This window comes from Mizuhopecten yessoensis, unplaced genomic scaffold (genome assembly GCF_002113885.1).
Source record: "Mizuhopecten yessoensis strain PY_sf001 unplaced genomic scaffold, ASM211388v2 scaffold2751, whole genome shotgun sequence".
Classification (NCBI taxonomy): domain Eukaryota; kingdom Metazoa; phylum Mollusca; class Bivalvia; order Pectinida; family Pectinidae; genus Mizuhopecten; species Mizuhopecten yessoensis.
In genome coordinates this window covers 52,409-70,026 of record NW_018404701.1, presented here as the reverse complement: position 1 = coordinate 70,026, position 17,618 = coordinate 52,409, and the positions used below count along the sequence as shown (strand labels likewise).

The following is a 17,618-nucleotide window of genomic DNA, read 5'->3' as shown; positions in this document are numbered from 1 at the left end:
GCTTTGTTTCCTATTTACATTTTCAAAATTTATGAGAAAATTGAATTACGCATTTCATGCTTTCAACAGGAAAGTTATGTATTAAACAATTCGTTTAAGTTATAAACAATACTGTTGTTATGATGATATGAACAATACTGTTGTTATGGTGATATAATCAATACTGCTGTTATGGATATATAACACACTGTGTAATGGTTATGATGTATGTAAACAACACGGTTGTTTAGGTGTTATAAAAAGTAATATTGGTGAAAAGATGACTATTTGAAAGCTTCTTTGAACTATTAAGAAACGATTTGTATGGAAAAGTTTTCCATTGTAACTAGGGTTACAGTAACACGAATTACTGTAATACGGATTTTAGTAACAGGGAATGCTGTTTTGTGGAGTGGCTGTAACTCCGGTGGTGTAACAGGGGGTGGGTCATCCTCGATACTCCAGGGGTTACGCTCAAAGTTTGGGTCATTGGATTGCTGTTACATGGAGAGGCTATAAATTCGATAGCTGTAATATAAAGGTGTATAGAAATAACTGCAACATAGGATGGTTCTAGCATGGAATCATTTGATGGCTTTAACCATAATTAAATAATGGTTATGATCACTTTGTTTATCAATCTGATACCGCGACGCGCGTTCTGACATTCCACAAGTCCACCGGGAGCTGTACTCGTTGGGGAGTGTTTGTTTTTATAACGCTGAACGCACAAGTGAAATGATAACAAATAAATAATCCAATGATGATTTGTATATGTATATATGACTAGTAAGTTCTTAGCAAGCAAGAATGACTTCAGTTACAGATCTCTATCGAAGGGAAGCGCGAGACCACAATTACGTAAGCATAGGTAGCGCACCGCGTGATCTTTATAAATATTGACAGTTTACTTTACAGCTTAATTATTAGCGTCATCTTAAATGAATAGTTCGTATCTTTACCCCTTTCTGTATCCCATGATATTTATCCTCGTGGATAGTTGTACAGAAATTATATAACCGAGGGGAGATAACTATCCCGTACGTATGTTATCTAACAAGTGCCAGCAGTGACGTCATTTTGTTTGCTTCATTCCTGAGCACAAACTAAATAAATAGCGTGTCAAAGCTACAAACATTTAAGGTGGAGCTATCTGTTGTTTGTAACAGATTTTTCTGAAGCTACATGTATTATCGGGAAAGTTATCTCCCCTTTGGGTGCCTCGGTAGCCGTGATCGCTATAGTATCGTTCAACCAGACGCTTGATCAACGTAGCTTGCTCAGACAAAAAGAGTCTGGTTGAACGAGACTATGATCGCTAGCGCACACAGTCATTACTACTGTTTGCAATCAAGAGTGAGCTTCAGACCACTCACTCTCCCAAGAATTTCAGTTCGATCCCCAGCGGAGGCGGAAAAAAGTGATGTCTGATAGGGTAAGTTGTTATCCCTCCGATGGTACGGTGGTTTTCCCCCGTGGGTTTTCCTCCACCACAAAAAACAACATTTGCTCCCTTAGCGGCGTCGTAATAAAAGCTCTACAGAGCTTATTTTAGTTGTTGACAATGTACGCGACGGTAAATAAAGATTATTTATTTATATTTATTTATCATCAATTGTTGCATGATGATTAAATTATAGCGTCAATACCTATGTTTTTTTGTTTTTTTGTTTTTTATAAATTACCACTCGTAAGCAAATCATTATCCTATATATGTTGGTGAAATACATGACGTTATTTCTTTTCGAAAAACTCTAAAACGGAATGTCTGAAAATTATTGACCAATAAATTCACCAAGCGCTCATTGATCATGAGTTTATACAGCAGCCCAGAATCCCTTTCTGGGGTTGACGGAATGTGAACTTGGCTCTTCAAGTTGTTTATTTTATCATCGAACACAAAACTCACACCACCGTTGTTTTATATATATGTAGATGTTTTGGCTATGGCTACTGTGCGCAGAAGGCGTTATCGCATTAAACATTGTATTGCCCCCTGTGTATCTGTTCTGTAATTATTTCGGTTGTTGTTTGTACCTGGTGGGTTCAGTATATTACGTAATTCAATATATAGCTCTTCTTTATGCATATAGAGTGTTCTTGCTGTCATGGAAAAAAATATGAAGCAAAAAATGTCGGAATATGGAATAAAATAATTCATGTCCCTGTCCCCTTTACAACCTGTTACTAAATAGTTTTTATGCTTCACATCATCAAATATTTTCGTTGTGTGCGATTCAATGTTACTAGCATTGGTAAAGAGACTGATGATTGGCAAAAACATTACATTTCCAAAAATCCAAAAAATAATTAATGATAAAACAGAATATTTATGTTTACTTTTTGTTGGAAATAGTGATGAATTTCCTATTCTGTATATTAAGCGTAGAAAGCAGCAATCGAAACGCAATAAATCGCGTGGCATTAAGTCTGCTGTTAAAGTAAGATTATTTCAACGCGTTTTTGGAATGCCAAAAGGATGGAATAATACTATAGCGAATGTTCACAAAAAAAATCAAATTGGCGTTCTGTCTGTATGGTTAATCGTTCTTCTCGTCCAGAGCGAGAAGTTGAACGAGAGGTGGATATCGTCTGCTATATATAAATAAAACATGGACTTTATTTATATCAGCGATGATAACCGCCTTATTTTCGTTCCTGAGGTTGGCAACTTGTGAGTTCAGTTGCTAGTCATGTATAGTTATTAATAAGGCGAATCGTAATTACTTTAACAACCATCTTGACATAATTTTTTTCTACAGAAGTAGATCACACTCCGGTAAATATCAAATTATTCAAGTTTGTAGTAGATCCCGGGGGTGGGGTGGAGCCGAGTGGGAGGGAGGCAAAGAAAACGAAGTTATGTTGATTGTTGTAAATACAACTGTCGTGAAAACAGTGTAGGTTGGTTGATGGAACACGTATCGTTTCCAGAAAGCCCTGTGTATATCTATAGCTACAAGTATTGCACATCCATGATGATAATCTCATATGTTATTGCGCATATCGTCACAGCTTATCAGTAATTGTTGCGTAAAATGTCATCACTCATTGCGTAAACTGTCATCACTTATTGCGTAAAACGTCATTAATTACAATGTATGTCACTTCAAATTGCGTAGAACCTCACAATAGTTACATAGTGTAGAGTGACAATTATGACTTGAAAAGTAGACACTTTATTATGGTATACTTAACGTATTTCTCCCTCATACAAGCCCATGCAAGTTTTGGTGGAAGATTAAGCAAGCTGTATTCCGATGCATGTTGCCGTATCGGCGACTAGTGTGCCTCACCCCGACCCCCAAACCCTGCAGATTCGGGTCTTTTCTTTTGTGTCTTCAGCTAAGAGGCATTAAGAAACCACATTGATCTGTTGTCCTCATTTCGAAAAAGAAACACTTTGTTTACCCCTACACGTTCGAGGGAAGAGTTTACAAGCTATATGATAATGCATGTTGTCGTCAGAGGCGACCAATGTGCCTCACCCCCTGAAGATTTTTGTCTGTGTCTTCACCAAAAAGGACATGAAAGAAACCAAAATTGATCTGCTGCCCTTATCTCAACACTTGGAACATCTCTCTTTTTCTTTTTTCTCCTTCTTTTTTTTCTTACCTTTGATGTTGCTTCGACCAAAAATAAATCATTCTCATGTTGCATTGATCACGGAGTGAATATCGTACTTCATATATAACAAACAAACAGTTTATATAGAGAGTGTCTTAATAGCACGCGAGCACGAGCTGAGGTCCAGCTCCTATAGCGTATATAGATACCACGGATACTGCTTTATACATTACCGACAAAACATGACGTAGAAATACAATTGGCTGTCTTTGAAAAAGTAAATGCTGGGAATATGACGATCATGCATTTTATGTTAACGTTATATTTTGCTGGCAAGCTGCCGGTGCCCGTCCGGTTACACCTTCACGATAAATCAGAAAATTCCACTAAGAATTCTTCTGGTTTTTACTTCCGTTTTTCTGTACGATTCGGAAGAACGGACATCTGTTCTGTTTTTACAATTTCTCCATTTTCATCTCTAGAATACATGACATACCTTCAGTTAGTGCGTCATTAAATGCGTAAAACGGTCAATCCTTCCGCCATGTCAATCACTTTCCGGCAAGATATAGCCTCGAACCCTCGTACAAGTATAGCCTCGAACCCACGTACACATTTAATCTTTTGCTGGAATCTTGCCTGTTGTCCATTCTATTTCTGTAGCACCTTCAGAAAGACGAAACACCGTTCGGAAACTTAGAATATTTCCTCTTACATTTATACGTTTTGACACACCCTTGGTGTTTTTTTATCAAGACAAACTCCTGCCTTTTGCGTCAAGGTTTCCCATTTTGCATCATTAACTTTTGCACCTGTTACGGAGAAGATTAAATGCGTTCAAAGCTTCAGGATGCAATCATCAGTGATCACTTATTTGTTAATGCAGTATCTCTATAAAGTTTTGGCTCTCGGCGTAAGCTGAGGACTTTTAGCTGTATTTGGTATCAGGTAACTCTCGGCATAAGCCAATGACCTGTTAGACGCTTCGGACACCAAAAATAAAATTTTGCGGCAATATTACCGGCAAAATTATCACGTGGAACATTTTGTGCGTTTGCATTGCATACGACTTACATTACGTTAATACAATACTCGTTAATTAAGTTTCTTGATCGGAAACTGCTATATTGACTACTCCGTGTACAGCTGTTCATCGTTGTTGTGTGCAGATAGTGTTTTTAGTTGTTGTTTTTGCTGTTGTTGTTGTTGTTGTTGTTGTTGTTGTTGCTGTTTGTGGCGGTGGTGTTGTTGGCGGTGATGGTTTATTGTTGTTGTTGCTATATGAAGGTGTTGATGTTGTTGTGATGTTGGTGTTATCATTTTTGTGCTAACGTACACTACACCACCCTATTATAGAAATGTGCTGTTTATCTTTGGATTACTGACACCTTTACCTTCAGTATGATGTCGTATCAACGAGGAAGGGAGATAACGCTAGTTTTCCTCAGATACAATCTCGTTATGTCTGATGGACGTGCAGGTTTAATAGAAAACCAAACGACAGACAGTGATTCAGCACGTACACTGTTAAGGTCAAGGTTACAAGCAAGGTCAAAGTTCATACAAATTACATGGCACGTGGGGTGAAACTTTTCTGGAGGCATACAATTATAATATTACTGCCTATAACTCTTAGTTATGGTCATGTTTTCTGAAATCCTTCCTTATATAATTCTGAAATAATAAAATGTTTTATGCTTAGAGATATCTGAGGGATTTACGCTCTTGGTAATGCAGTTAATTAACAGGCAATAATACAACGGCTAAGGATCTCTTTACCACTGCTAAAAACTAACTTTTCATTGAGTTTTCCTGTGTAACTGTAGTTTTGATGAATAATTTCTGAAGAGGAAATCTTGCAGAAGTCATATACACGTACAAAAAATGTAAAATCGAAATTAGCAAATGCTGTTACTTTTATTGGAAACTTTTTTTTTCCTGTGTGACTAAAGCATTGATAAATAATTTCTGAAAAGAAACTCTCACCTTGCCAACTTCTTATATAAAAAATGTCTAATCGTAAAATACATCGTGGCAAGACCAGGATTCAGACACTGGACCTCTGAGCATCTTACTGTCAATCTAATCAGCTGGGTGACCTAGTAAACGATAGCACCCTGGCTCACACGTACTACGGATATATCAAAAACGAAATTAAGGGGAGGTAACTGTACTATGAAAAACTACAATGGAATTCTCTACGGGTTGTCTGCAACCTGACATGGAGCCTTAAGTACTTTCCTGTTATATATAAAACGGAAATAAGGGGCGGTAACTGTAGTATGAAAAACTACAATGAATTATCTAGTTTTTGTCTGCAGTCTGACATGGACCCTTAAGTGTTTTCCAATTTCGTATCCTTTTACTACATTTAGTATCGACAGGCTACTCTCGTATATGTCTGTCAGATTTCTATGTATGCAAGGAGTCTGTGATACCGTTTTAATCTTAAAAGGTTCCCTGTGTTGGAGAAACTTCAACGCAAGATTTTTCTGAATTTGCCACTGTACGCGTTAAGCCTTATACTGGTTGACCCGAGGCTTAGCTAGTCCCAACAGCTGTGTTAGCTACAGACAGGAGCTTAGAACCAACTGGATAATCTTATACTCAAGCACCTGGCCTTTCCTGTAAACAGAGTGCCGAACTGTCTTTTCTGCGCTTCTTTAGACATAAGACAGGTGGATGTGTTACTGTTAGCCCATTAAATTATCTGTTAATGGGTTCAACCAATTAACTTATCTGTTAATGGGTTCTAACCAATTAAAATATCCGTTAAAGGTTTTAACAATTAAATTATCGATTAGTCTTTTTTCTATTGTTTAACGGCCCTTCGACTATTTAAGATATTTAGGGCAATATCTGTGAATAGTATTGTATGCTCGATTGTTTTATAATAGTTTCGCAACATTGCTATTCTAACGACGATGGGCAATTACAATGTAAAATAGAAGAATTTTAACTACCGTTGTTAAAATGTATAGTAATGAATAGGCCATTTGACTGGTAACCTCTGATTCGTCAAAAAAAAAATGTCTTTGTTTTTCTATGATTTTTTTTATTACAGTACAATTCAACATGGCTATTATATTTGAATTCACACCGCATTTTTTCCCTTTATAGTTTAAATGTTGACAGGTGTAATTTAAGGTCATGTGTTGTCATTTACGAGGAAAACACCAGACGGATCGTGTGTTATTTTACCACACATTGCTTAAAGAGATATAATTAACCATTGTCTTAAAAGGGGATAAATTGTATAATTTATTTGTTTCAAATGATTTTATTATGTTGAAGAAATGTGTAATTTGTTAATACTGCAATAACGGTTTCCTAATTCCTTCGCACGTAATCACCGTGTAGTGAATGTCCTTGGATTATGTCGCTTATGTCAACATTTCCGAGAACAAAACGCTCGATGGATGCTAATTTGTGGTTATTTGGAAACGAGGATAATATGATAAAGGATATTCATTGTGCATGGAAACAAGGATTCATTGTTGTCGCGGAAACGAGAGTAATGTATCAAATTGGTCCCAGTGTACTTAGGAACGGTAAGTGTGAAAAGACGATGCAGTAATCATGGGAACGAGGGTTGTGTAACAGGAACTACTTTCTTTTGCGGAAGGATATTCACAACGAAAATTGTGTAAAGGCGATGTTTAAAGGATGTTGGGAACGAGGATTGAATACTGCAATGTGATTTGGAGCGAGGATTCATTAAAGAAGACAAGAATGTGGAATATGGAGAAGAAAACAAATGATTATGATGCAAGAATTAGAATTCCAGACTTCGATGAGAAGGTTTTATTGGAGATTTTGTGCCATTCGGGTTTTTTTTCCCCCTCTTATCATGGACTGTGTATATCAATTCATCATTTCACCGCTGACTCTGATTTAGACGGACAGGTGTGCAGACTATCAGGGACGTCTTGTAAGTTTTCGCGCTCACGTGATATAGCAACCGCCAGCACCCCCGTTGCACTGCGGGCGGAATGGTGGGGGCTTCGTGGAATCTTAACTACACAAGCATTTGGATACTAATATCATGTTCAGGCTCTTTTAATGTTCTGGAAATCCCTATAAATTCCACGGCATATTTCATCAATGTCTCATCTCGAAAACATTCCGAAAAAAATCAGGATTGTCCTCCCCCAGTACATGTGTGAAGTGGAGCCGCGGTGGCCAAGTGGGTTAAGGCGTCTGCTATTCTGCTACCACTGGCCCTTCACCACTGGGTCGCGGGTTCAAGACCTACGTGGGGCAGTCGCCAGGTACTGGCCGTAGGTCAGTGGTTTTTCTCCGGGAACTCCTGCTTTCCTCCACAACCAAAACCTGGCACGTCTTTAAATGACCAAAGCTGTAATTAGGACGTAAAACACAAACAAACAAAACCAACCCAGTTCATGTACTTTATCCATTTTATGAAGTCTTGAAAATACATTTAGACACGTGTGAAATCTATGGGAAAAAAGTCTACAATTTGTATTTGTGTCATCTAATAAATTATTTAAGAACGTATTTTCAGCAACAAGCTACTTTAATTTGTCAATTAATTACATGATGCATTATAGAAATTGTTACTGTTATGAAATATTTAAGTATTTTGTACATTTTACAGAAATAATTTTCGAAATTTGATCACAAAATCTTAAAACAATAAATACCACTTGGGGTTGAACTGAGATCTATCCAGTCCCAATCTTTAATGATGTTTCTGTCAAAAATTTAACCAATGCACATAATCAAAATGAAATATGAGTACCGTGATAATGGAAGTAACTCTATGCTATATTTTACAGAAGAAATCATGTCCCAAGACAAAAAAAAACACCAACATATCTGTTGTGAAACTCTTCTTAAGGTCATGGGAAGTAGAGTGTTTAGCCTACTTGCTGACATCTAGGCCAAAATTCATGAAACCGTTTTCATGCTCAAGCATGGATTCTGTGCTCAACTTAAGCAACTTTCTTTGCACTCACTTAAAGCATGTGATATGGTCAAAAAGTCCTGGGCAACCATTCAAAACAATTTTCGGTTTGAAATCTCTTAAATAAGTTTTTCTTAAATTATCACTGGAACAAGAATATGGGCTTGAGCAAGGAATCCGAGTTTAAGATGTTAGGGGTAATATTGAGCAAGCTTTGTTTGTTTTGGACCATTGTGTAACCTATATCGCGTCTAATAAGAGAGCCCCAGCTTGAGCTATAGGAGTCGAACCTGGGGCCTCAGATCACTAGCCCAGCACTCTACCTATTGAGTTTAATAACAAATTCTTCAGTAAGGTTTACTAGCTGTTTAATCCTTCTGACATACTCCCTAAATGGAAAGTTTTCCGCGTTACAGCCCTGTGTCGTGTCTAAACAGACTGCAAACCCGCCATATTAGTTTCATACGAAAGAGAGCGATTTTATTACCTTCAAAAGGAAAGTAACAATTATTTAGGGCGTGACTAAATAAGAGCCGGAAACGTACCTGAATATACGGAATCTTATTACATAGTAAATACATAACACTCTACTCGTGAGCTTTGGTTTGGTTTGTTTGTGGTTTTACGTCCTTTTAACAACATTAGTCATTTAATGACGTGCGCAGTTTTGGTGGTGGAGTAAACCGAAGTAAACCCACCGACTTATGGCCAGTACCTGGCGACTGCCCCACGTAGGTCTCGAACCCGCGACCCAGCGGCGGAGGGCTAGTGGAAGCAGAATGTCAGACGCCTTAACCACTTGGCCAACGCGGCTCCTCTTGTGAGCACAATGGTAAAGCTTCGTAATCATGAAACTGATACCATGCTCAAACTCAAATTCTGTGCTAAAGCCCAATGGCTCCCGTGATCAATAAATAGAAAATTGACATTTTGTCATTTAATTTGAGGAGCACAAAAGAGACAAAAAGTTAGAAACATTTTCAATGTTCATACTTGGATCGTGTCATCATATATTTAAACAAATTACAAGAAAGTTAGTTTGAACAGAGAATCCATGCTTGAGCAAGAGAACAGATTCATGAGTAATGGCAAAAGGAATCCCCGCTAGGACTTGAACCAAGAAGTACATATTCACTCTTCTGATCGAGCTTCAGCGGTACAATTAATACCATTATTATTTTATTGCCGTTTAGCTAAGGGACTAGGTACAAGTTATTAAAGAAATCTTTTAATGGTATACCGCTGATTAAACAGATTTAATTGCACAAAAGAAGCAGACGGATTAAGCGGAAGTTATTGCAAAGGCCCGATCCCCATGAATTGTAAAAATAAAATAATATCAATCACAGTAAATGTTACTTTTATAAGAAACGTAATTTGTGATCATTTTACTTAAACCTTTAGCAGGATATAATTTAACTATACCATGCACATTTCTAGGGGGAAAAAACAGTGTTTATTTTACGCCAGTAGGTGCTCATTTCCGAAGAGTTGCAAATTTCTTTCAATAAAGTCATCCACATGTACTGCATCTATGATTGAAATTAGATTACGTCTTTGAAATACACACGGTGGTGGTCATTTTGTTAACATGGCTCTGTAAATAGATTAAGACAATGCATTATTTTTAATCATTTAGTTTCTCTGCGAGTGAATACTCACAAATACCAATAAAACAAGCAAGATGACCATTAATAACAGCCCACATGCTATCATAAATGCTATAAATTCTTCAAAGTATTTATTTTGGAAAATAAAGACTCAAGCAAGCTGTTAGTGTTGAAAGATGCAGTAGAAAATTCTAACATTAAATACGGAACAGTTAAACTCCGGAATAAGAAATGAACAAGCTGTTATCAGTTTCATAGCGATAGATCATAAACAGAATTAGATCATATAAGCATTGTTAGATTTTAAAATATGCTTTCAAAAAATGTTCAGACTTTCTTTATAGTTTGGAAGAAACGTTTTAAACTGAAATAATTTTGGCCGCAAGAAAACAAAATAAAGATCAAATATTTTTTTAATATTTTTTTTAAAAACCGAGATCATTTAATCAGATGTGACGCTATCGTTTAGTGCCGTATTTTGCCCTATGCAAATAGGCCATGCGTCGGACGCTGCATCAGATGCGATTTTAATTACCCGGCACAACACGTGTGCACGTGCTAAACCAATTAGCCAGAACAGTTTTATTGGGGCAAATCAGCAACGGAATACGAAAAAGGTGAGCAAACATAGGAAAGCTGGGGAGGGGGTATTTTGTCCATCTTAGTACTCCCCCTCTCAGGCTATAAACGCTTGCATGAATTTAGAACTTCTGTTTTCTTTCGGTATTACGCATCTGGATGTTTTTCTTATGTAATTCGAATACAAACTTTCACATTTTTTGTTTTTACTTTTGTTCGTACTGTCGACCTGCTGTGAACTCACACATGCGAGTTCTGTTTTTCTCGTCCATTAAAATGCAGGAAACATACATGTTTTTAATTACTGAGAAATATTTAGACAAACCCACAAAATGAAAACTAAAGGTGAATTACCCCTTTCCGGTCTTCGTTTTGTGGTTTACCAATCTTTCGGCATTTCCGCCTACGCGTGCTGTAGCTTGGAAACCAAAAATATTATTTTATATTGTTCTGTGGTCAAAAAAGGGAAAGGGAATGCTTGAAACAGCTGCAATTTGCAAATACCCTATTTAACTTTTCAGGAGATTCCGTCTAAATCAAACTACACGCTTGTCTGGCATAAAGTGCAGTACTTCTGAACTCTTAATACAAACTGTATGTACGGTTTTAATTAGCCGAGCGTTCCATTTTAAAAAGTTCCGAACACTTTGTACTAATTTTATCTTTAATAGTGCGGCTGGTAGATAAACACATTCCGTCTTGGCGCTCACGATCAATACTCAATGAGTACGCCAGCTTTTTACAATTAGCCAAAATAAAACATGCTTTTTCCCATTTCTGATCGCCCTTAGGTCATTAACCATGAACTAGGAGGGATCGACATTTTCATGGATGCGTTTAATTCATCCAGATAAAAAAGGACCAATCTCTCCCTATAATATACGAGATAAAATCCACGTGCAAAGCGACATGTCGTGTGACTCATCCTTACGTACATCTATGTAATAAACATTGATAAGGAAAGCGATTCCGAGCCTATATGGTATAGGTCCACGCAAAAACTCGCAACTTTCTGGTTTTTTTCTTCATATAATGAATGAAGATTGCGAATAGTTAACTTACGAATGTCATGAAAATGAAAATAACTAAAACCAAGAAATACTATGCAATACATTAACGTTTGGTTATTCTTATACATATAATAGCTAAAAAAAACATGTCGCAATCAGCAAAACAAACAATACAAAAAAAACAAAAAAATAAATAGAAAATACATTATTTAGTTTATGAAACAAGTCTTTCCAACTTAAATGAATCACTCTTGTTGGTCCGGATGGCGGAGTACCCGGAGTAAACCCACTTTGTCGGCCAGGTGACCAAATACACTGCACCTGTCATGTCCGATCGGGAAATCGATTATCCTGTCCACCGTTATGCCCATGCATGATCATGAGCTTATAATGTTAACGGGCCGTTAAAGTCTTGATCAAAGACAAGATAATTTAATACATTTTTAGAGCCAAAATCTCACGGAATATATACTAAGTATAGTTCTTTGACAGTGTATTTACCCATACACACACGCCGACCGAGAATCGTTAAGTAAGATATATGTAGCAGTGACCGTTTCTACGCCATATCTGACCCTCCTCATCTGACTCCCGAATCTGAAATGCAAAAAGAAATATTCGTTTTACTGGTTGCTATGGTTTGGATAGCGTAAATGTATATTTCGGATTGTATATTACATGTAGTGAATACTGGAGTGAAATGAGAAAAACATACAGGTATAGTTTAGAGTCAACCAGCTTTAAAAACAAATTCTTGATTTGACCATTTGGAAAACTAAAACCCCGGCAATATTAATAAATCTCAGACTCATATCATTAACTCATCAATATCAACATTAACATCTAATCATATATTATCATATATTGTGTATTTTACGTCACAATACAAAACAAACCCCAACCTATTCAACAGTATCGCACAAAATATTACAATTTACACGAAAACTCTTTAAAATCGACCGTGTGGTGTGTATGGGTTCTGTCGATGGGTTCTGATATTGTAACTCCAGATGGCACACGAAGTCTGGCCGGGTGAACTTGTTTCACTAGCTCCGGTAGTCAGCTATCGTACTACGAGTTTGTTTCGGAATTCGGAATGCATCCTTGATGATACTTTAAGATAAATATTAATAGTTTATCCTGTGTTGGGCCCCAAATGTATATACTCCCGGAGTCACGAGATAAGCCAGCATCACCTAGATTACACAGGGATATCACTAGTCTCCGGCTCCACACATCCATCGCCAGGTTTCAGTTTAGTTTGTACATCTGGGTCAAACGGAAGCTCCGCACCTCGGGGAGCACACAAGGGTCAATCATAGATCAATTAAAAAAGTAACGACGCTACGAATGTAATGATTTTGTGGTTTATATTGGTTATTAGGGGTCGGTTGAAATAATATATCTTATGGACCAACATCGCAATTTAAACATAATATAGGTGAAATTTATCGGCAACACAATTTCCCTCCAAGTGCCCCTCAACAGGTACCATAATTACATATACTGTTCACCACTACTCGCAGTATCCTAAATAAATCTGAAATATGCCAATCACTCATTTGGCCTTGTCACTTCAAAAGATATACTTCAGCAGTTTTGTTCAGGAATTCGTAAAGTATATCCTTCTATTTTAACTAAGAAGTAAAAAGGCTCCTAATCCCCCCTCCCCCTCCCTCCTCCTCCTACCCGATGTTTAATTCATTGAAAGTATTTCTGTTGTAATGATATGTCCAGACACGAAAGTAATGCTATGATCAATTTGCCAAACATCAAAAGGGTAGAAATGATGAAGACTATTGCAACAAACGGGGGCAATATAGCTCCGCGTTAAAGGGCGGAAGGATATCTGTGTCGGCCATTTTGGAAGATTACAGTGAACTTTGACAAATTCATCAAAATTTTATCATAGACTAGATAGCTATCTGTAGAAATTGCCATTGGCGCTTGTTTTCCTGTATACGTAGAGAAGACGACTACAAGCAACCAGTACACTTAAAAGTGTCGGTGAACTCTTTTCAAAAATGTAGTTTCTATGGTGATGAAGCAAGTCCATATATACAATAACACTACCAGTGACGTCATATGTGTGATCTTTAAAACATGTTTTTGTTGGTTTTATACCTTTATCATTGTTGGAAGTTAAAAAACGGTAATTGAATTTCGTATTATCTGACTAAATCAAAATTTCATTATTCGTTTGTTGTTGATTTGGTTCAGGGTTGGTTTAGGGGTGTGGTATTACATGCATGGATCGGAAAACACTTTCCCTTCCAGAACACCTGGTCTTTTTCTCTTTGAAGAGTTGGTATATTACAGCCCTCTTCTTGAAAATTGGAGAAAAAAAACCATATTGTATATAATAATATGTCTTACTACAAAACAATCTGCTTTATACCTATATAAAATATCTTTCTAGAAACATTTTGCTTTAAAGCTTCCTTCTTTATAGATACTGTGTTTAAGAAATCTTTCTTCAACGCGAGCTTCTTTATAAATATAAAACAGATACTATTATGTGACTGTTTACGATATCTATCACTTTATTCATGGTTATTGTTTATTTTTCTTGTCGATTTTGAGTAAGGATATTTCTTTTTGCTTTGATATGGAAATTTTCAATTTAAACAAATGGCTAAATTGTGATTTCCGAAATCGTCATGTCTTCCGTTGTCACTTAAGTAAAAGTAAAATTAGAATTGTTTACTATCAAATAAAATTAGCGAGTGTAGGAAGTGCTTACCACTCAGTGCAATTGGTTTAAACCTTTTCTTGGTGGATCTCATGTTTCCTTTCCTTTGGTTTTGGTGTCTCATCAGTTCCATTTCCTTGTCTCTTCAGCTTTTGCCTTGTTTGATAGAATGGTGATATTATTTAAGACTTGTGGCTATTTCTATTTCAGATCGCTATGCATCCTCGATATTCCAGGGGTTACGCCTACTTACGCTCTCTACACCCCTGGAATATGTCATAGCAAAATTGAAGGCGCATTGTCCGCCACCTTGTTGATGGGAGTAGAAGACTAGTTCGATCCTTTGATATGCATCAAAAGAATCTCGCAGTCACTTAACGGTACAAAATGACAGGCTTTGAAGTCGGGCGTCTCTCCTTTGTAATATTCAAAGGACAGGTATCAGCCTAGCGATTGGTCAGTATTTTTTCCTGAGACCAATCAGACAGCTATTTCCGTGCCTTCAATTTTGCCATGACATGAGCGTAACCCCCGGAGTATCGAGGATGATCGCTATGAAATTTGAAATTAACCCAGAGAAGAAGGATATTTTGGTTTTTTATCATTGACCCCTGACCATGTTTTTGTTAACTTCGACCAGGTCATGCTCTTGTTGATTACCTTTGACCTATCAACCCTTTTGTTGTTAACCTTTGACCGTGTTGTAAAGCTTACATTTGACCTATTAATCATACTGTTGCTTACCTTTGACTTACTGACCTTGCTTTTTTAACCTTTGTTATATTGGTCTATTCATGTCACCCTTTGCCCTATTGAACTTTGACCTGTTGTGAAGCGTTGACGTGTGTTGGTGATTAGCATGCTTTGACTCGTATGTCTGTTGCAGTATATGATACACGATGAATAAAAACAAACTTTACTGAATTATATGACAAATAACATATTCAACTTTGTTTATTTTACAACAGTTATGAAACAATTTATCAATTAAGTTAATCACTCTTGTTTGACCCAGATGGTACCGCACAGGGGGTCTTAATATGGGGGGGGGGGGGATACAGTCGGGCAGGTGACCCCAATATATTTTCACCTCCGATCGACGAATCGAACTTCGACCGTCTTGGTGAGAAAAGGTTATGCACCACCCGACCAAAAGTGACATGTATAAATAACAGAACTATGAGGACAAAAGTCGTGATATTAGCCATGTAGCTTACTAGAACAGTGTGATATTAAGTTTGTTCAAATAAAATATATTGACTTACTTTTAAGGTCACAGAAGTCAAATGTGTGCATAACGGCTCCTTCAACAGAACTATGATGCTAGAGTCATAGTGTTTATTTTACAGGTATGTTCAAATAGACGGCGTTGGCACACTTCCAAGGTAACAGGGGTTAAATGTGCTTCAAGACATACAATCATGATAATATAATGCTCTCTGCAGCTTTGAATGGTGTTTGTCAAATATGTTAATAAAAAGTCTTGTTGAGCAATAAAGCCCTTTGGATCACCTGCTTATTTTCCACAGATGCATATAAATCCTCTCAAATTGTAACTTAAAGTTTTAACATTTCAAGAAAGATATTGAATGTACTCTTGGCTAAGATTTCCTGTCAATTAACCGAAATAGACTATAACAATCTGTGTATTCGTGATCAGTCCAGGCCCTGATGTACTCTTAACATCTAAAAGTCACATGGCTAGGCTATTAATATCGACTCATTATGCATTTAATTGGAGAACACTTTTAACACTAGGTATCTTAATCGTAGTGTCAGAAGCGCAAAGCCACTAGCTGTGTGCGCTAAGGCACGTATCTATGAAGTCAGCTACGGTAGCGCTACACTATCAGTAAGAATCAATCTCCTCTTCGACTTTCTCAAGCACACTCTAATGTAATATTAATTGAGAGAGCAGTCAGGAGAAACGTCTTATGTGGGGAATCGTACTGTGTTTCTTGTCTCTTTGAACAAAATGACTTTGACATGAAAATTGTTTTATAATACCGCACCCGAAGGAAATATATGGTACACACTAATATCTGGAACCAATCTTTCTGGACCGTTGCCAAAATCCGGAAAACTATTTCCACCAATCCCACAGTTGTTATCACCCTCAACGTTTTGCCCAAAATTTTATCTTGGAAATAAAATAATCTACAGTACGTTCGGTAGTTGAAGCCTTGTTATCTTGAAACCAAAACTGCTATTTTAAATAAACTTCATTTTTTTCATTTACAAACATAAATTTTAATCATGAACGTATTTAAATGAAGACTATTGATACCATCATGTTTAATATTCATGTTTGCTATAGACTAACCGATCTTTTAATTAATGGATGCTTCTAGAATAGGGGAGTCTGGTGTTAAAACGATTCCCTCAAATGAAGTGACGTTACATCACTTTAACAGCTACCACCTATAGCTACGTACGGTGTGGTGTATTCACCGGCCACCCTGCACAGCCATCTTTGCCCTCCATTCAGGAGAGCTTATCGAATCTAAGTTGTATGTCTTTATTGTTTTTTACAGATCGCCCACTTCACTAAACTTAGCGTTTTTAGGTTCCATACTGACATGGTTCCCTCGTGTGTGACATTGTTCCTAATTATCCCAATTAAAGGCCAAGGGTGGGGCATAAAAGGGAGACAACCCAGGAAAATGGAGGAAATACAATATATTGCATAGAGATCGCTATTATTACGTTAACACAAACAGACACGCCCCTTTTTGTTGCACAGCATTAGTTACGTTACCACTTCTTTAAATCGGAATAATTCATCAGTACGGATTAAGATTACTTATATTGAAGAAGAAGATTATTTCTATGTGCTGGAAACAATCCTTACTTACTACTTATTGCGATTTGTTTTAGTTCAATAGCGCCAAAAAAAAAAAGTTGGAGAAAAATCTTTCCTTTCCGGAGCATATAGTTTCGTCGTCCTGTTTTGGGGTACTAATGGTGTCTTTCCTTTTTTGGGGGTTGCTATTTCATTTCTGCATAATATATTTACCTTCATCAAACCTTATGTCGTTATGATTTGATAATAATTTCCTTCGTTATACCTCCCAGGAGGTATCCCCAAGGAAAAATTCTCCCTTATACTCTTTGCTCCGCTTAATAAATCGTTTGTATTTAATATGCTGATCTTTTCCCCTTTGTCTTTTGTAGTTTTTCAATTATTAATTTTCTTTTGCAAAAGCTTTTCCATTATCAAATATATATATATATATATATATATATATAAAAAA

The 17,618-nt window shown here is 36.9% G+C and overlaps 1 protein-coding gene across 2 annotated transcripts in view; it reads left to right on the top strand.

Moving 5' to 3' along the window:
• The window catches only part of LOC110446518 (myosin, essential light chain, adductor muscle-like), a 34,770-nt gene that overhangs the window by 4,533 nt on the left and 12,619 nt on the right, over positions 1–17,618 (top strand). The window contains exon 1 of one of the 2 annotated variants that reach the window (XM_021491705.1): positions 1,339–1,414. The exons of the other annotated variant lie outside the window; for it this stretch is intronic. The gene's annotated coding sequence lies outside the window, so the exon portion shown is untranslated. Of the gene's footprint in view, positions 1–1,338; positions 1,415–17,618 lie in introns of those variants that run through there. 2 annotated transcript variants of the gene reach the window in all.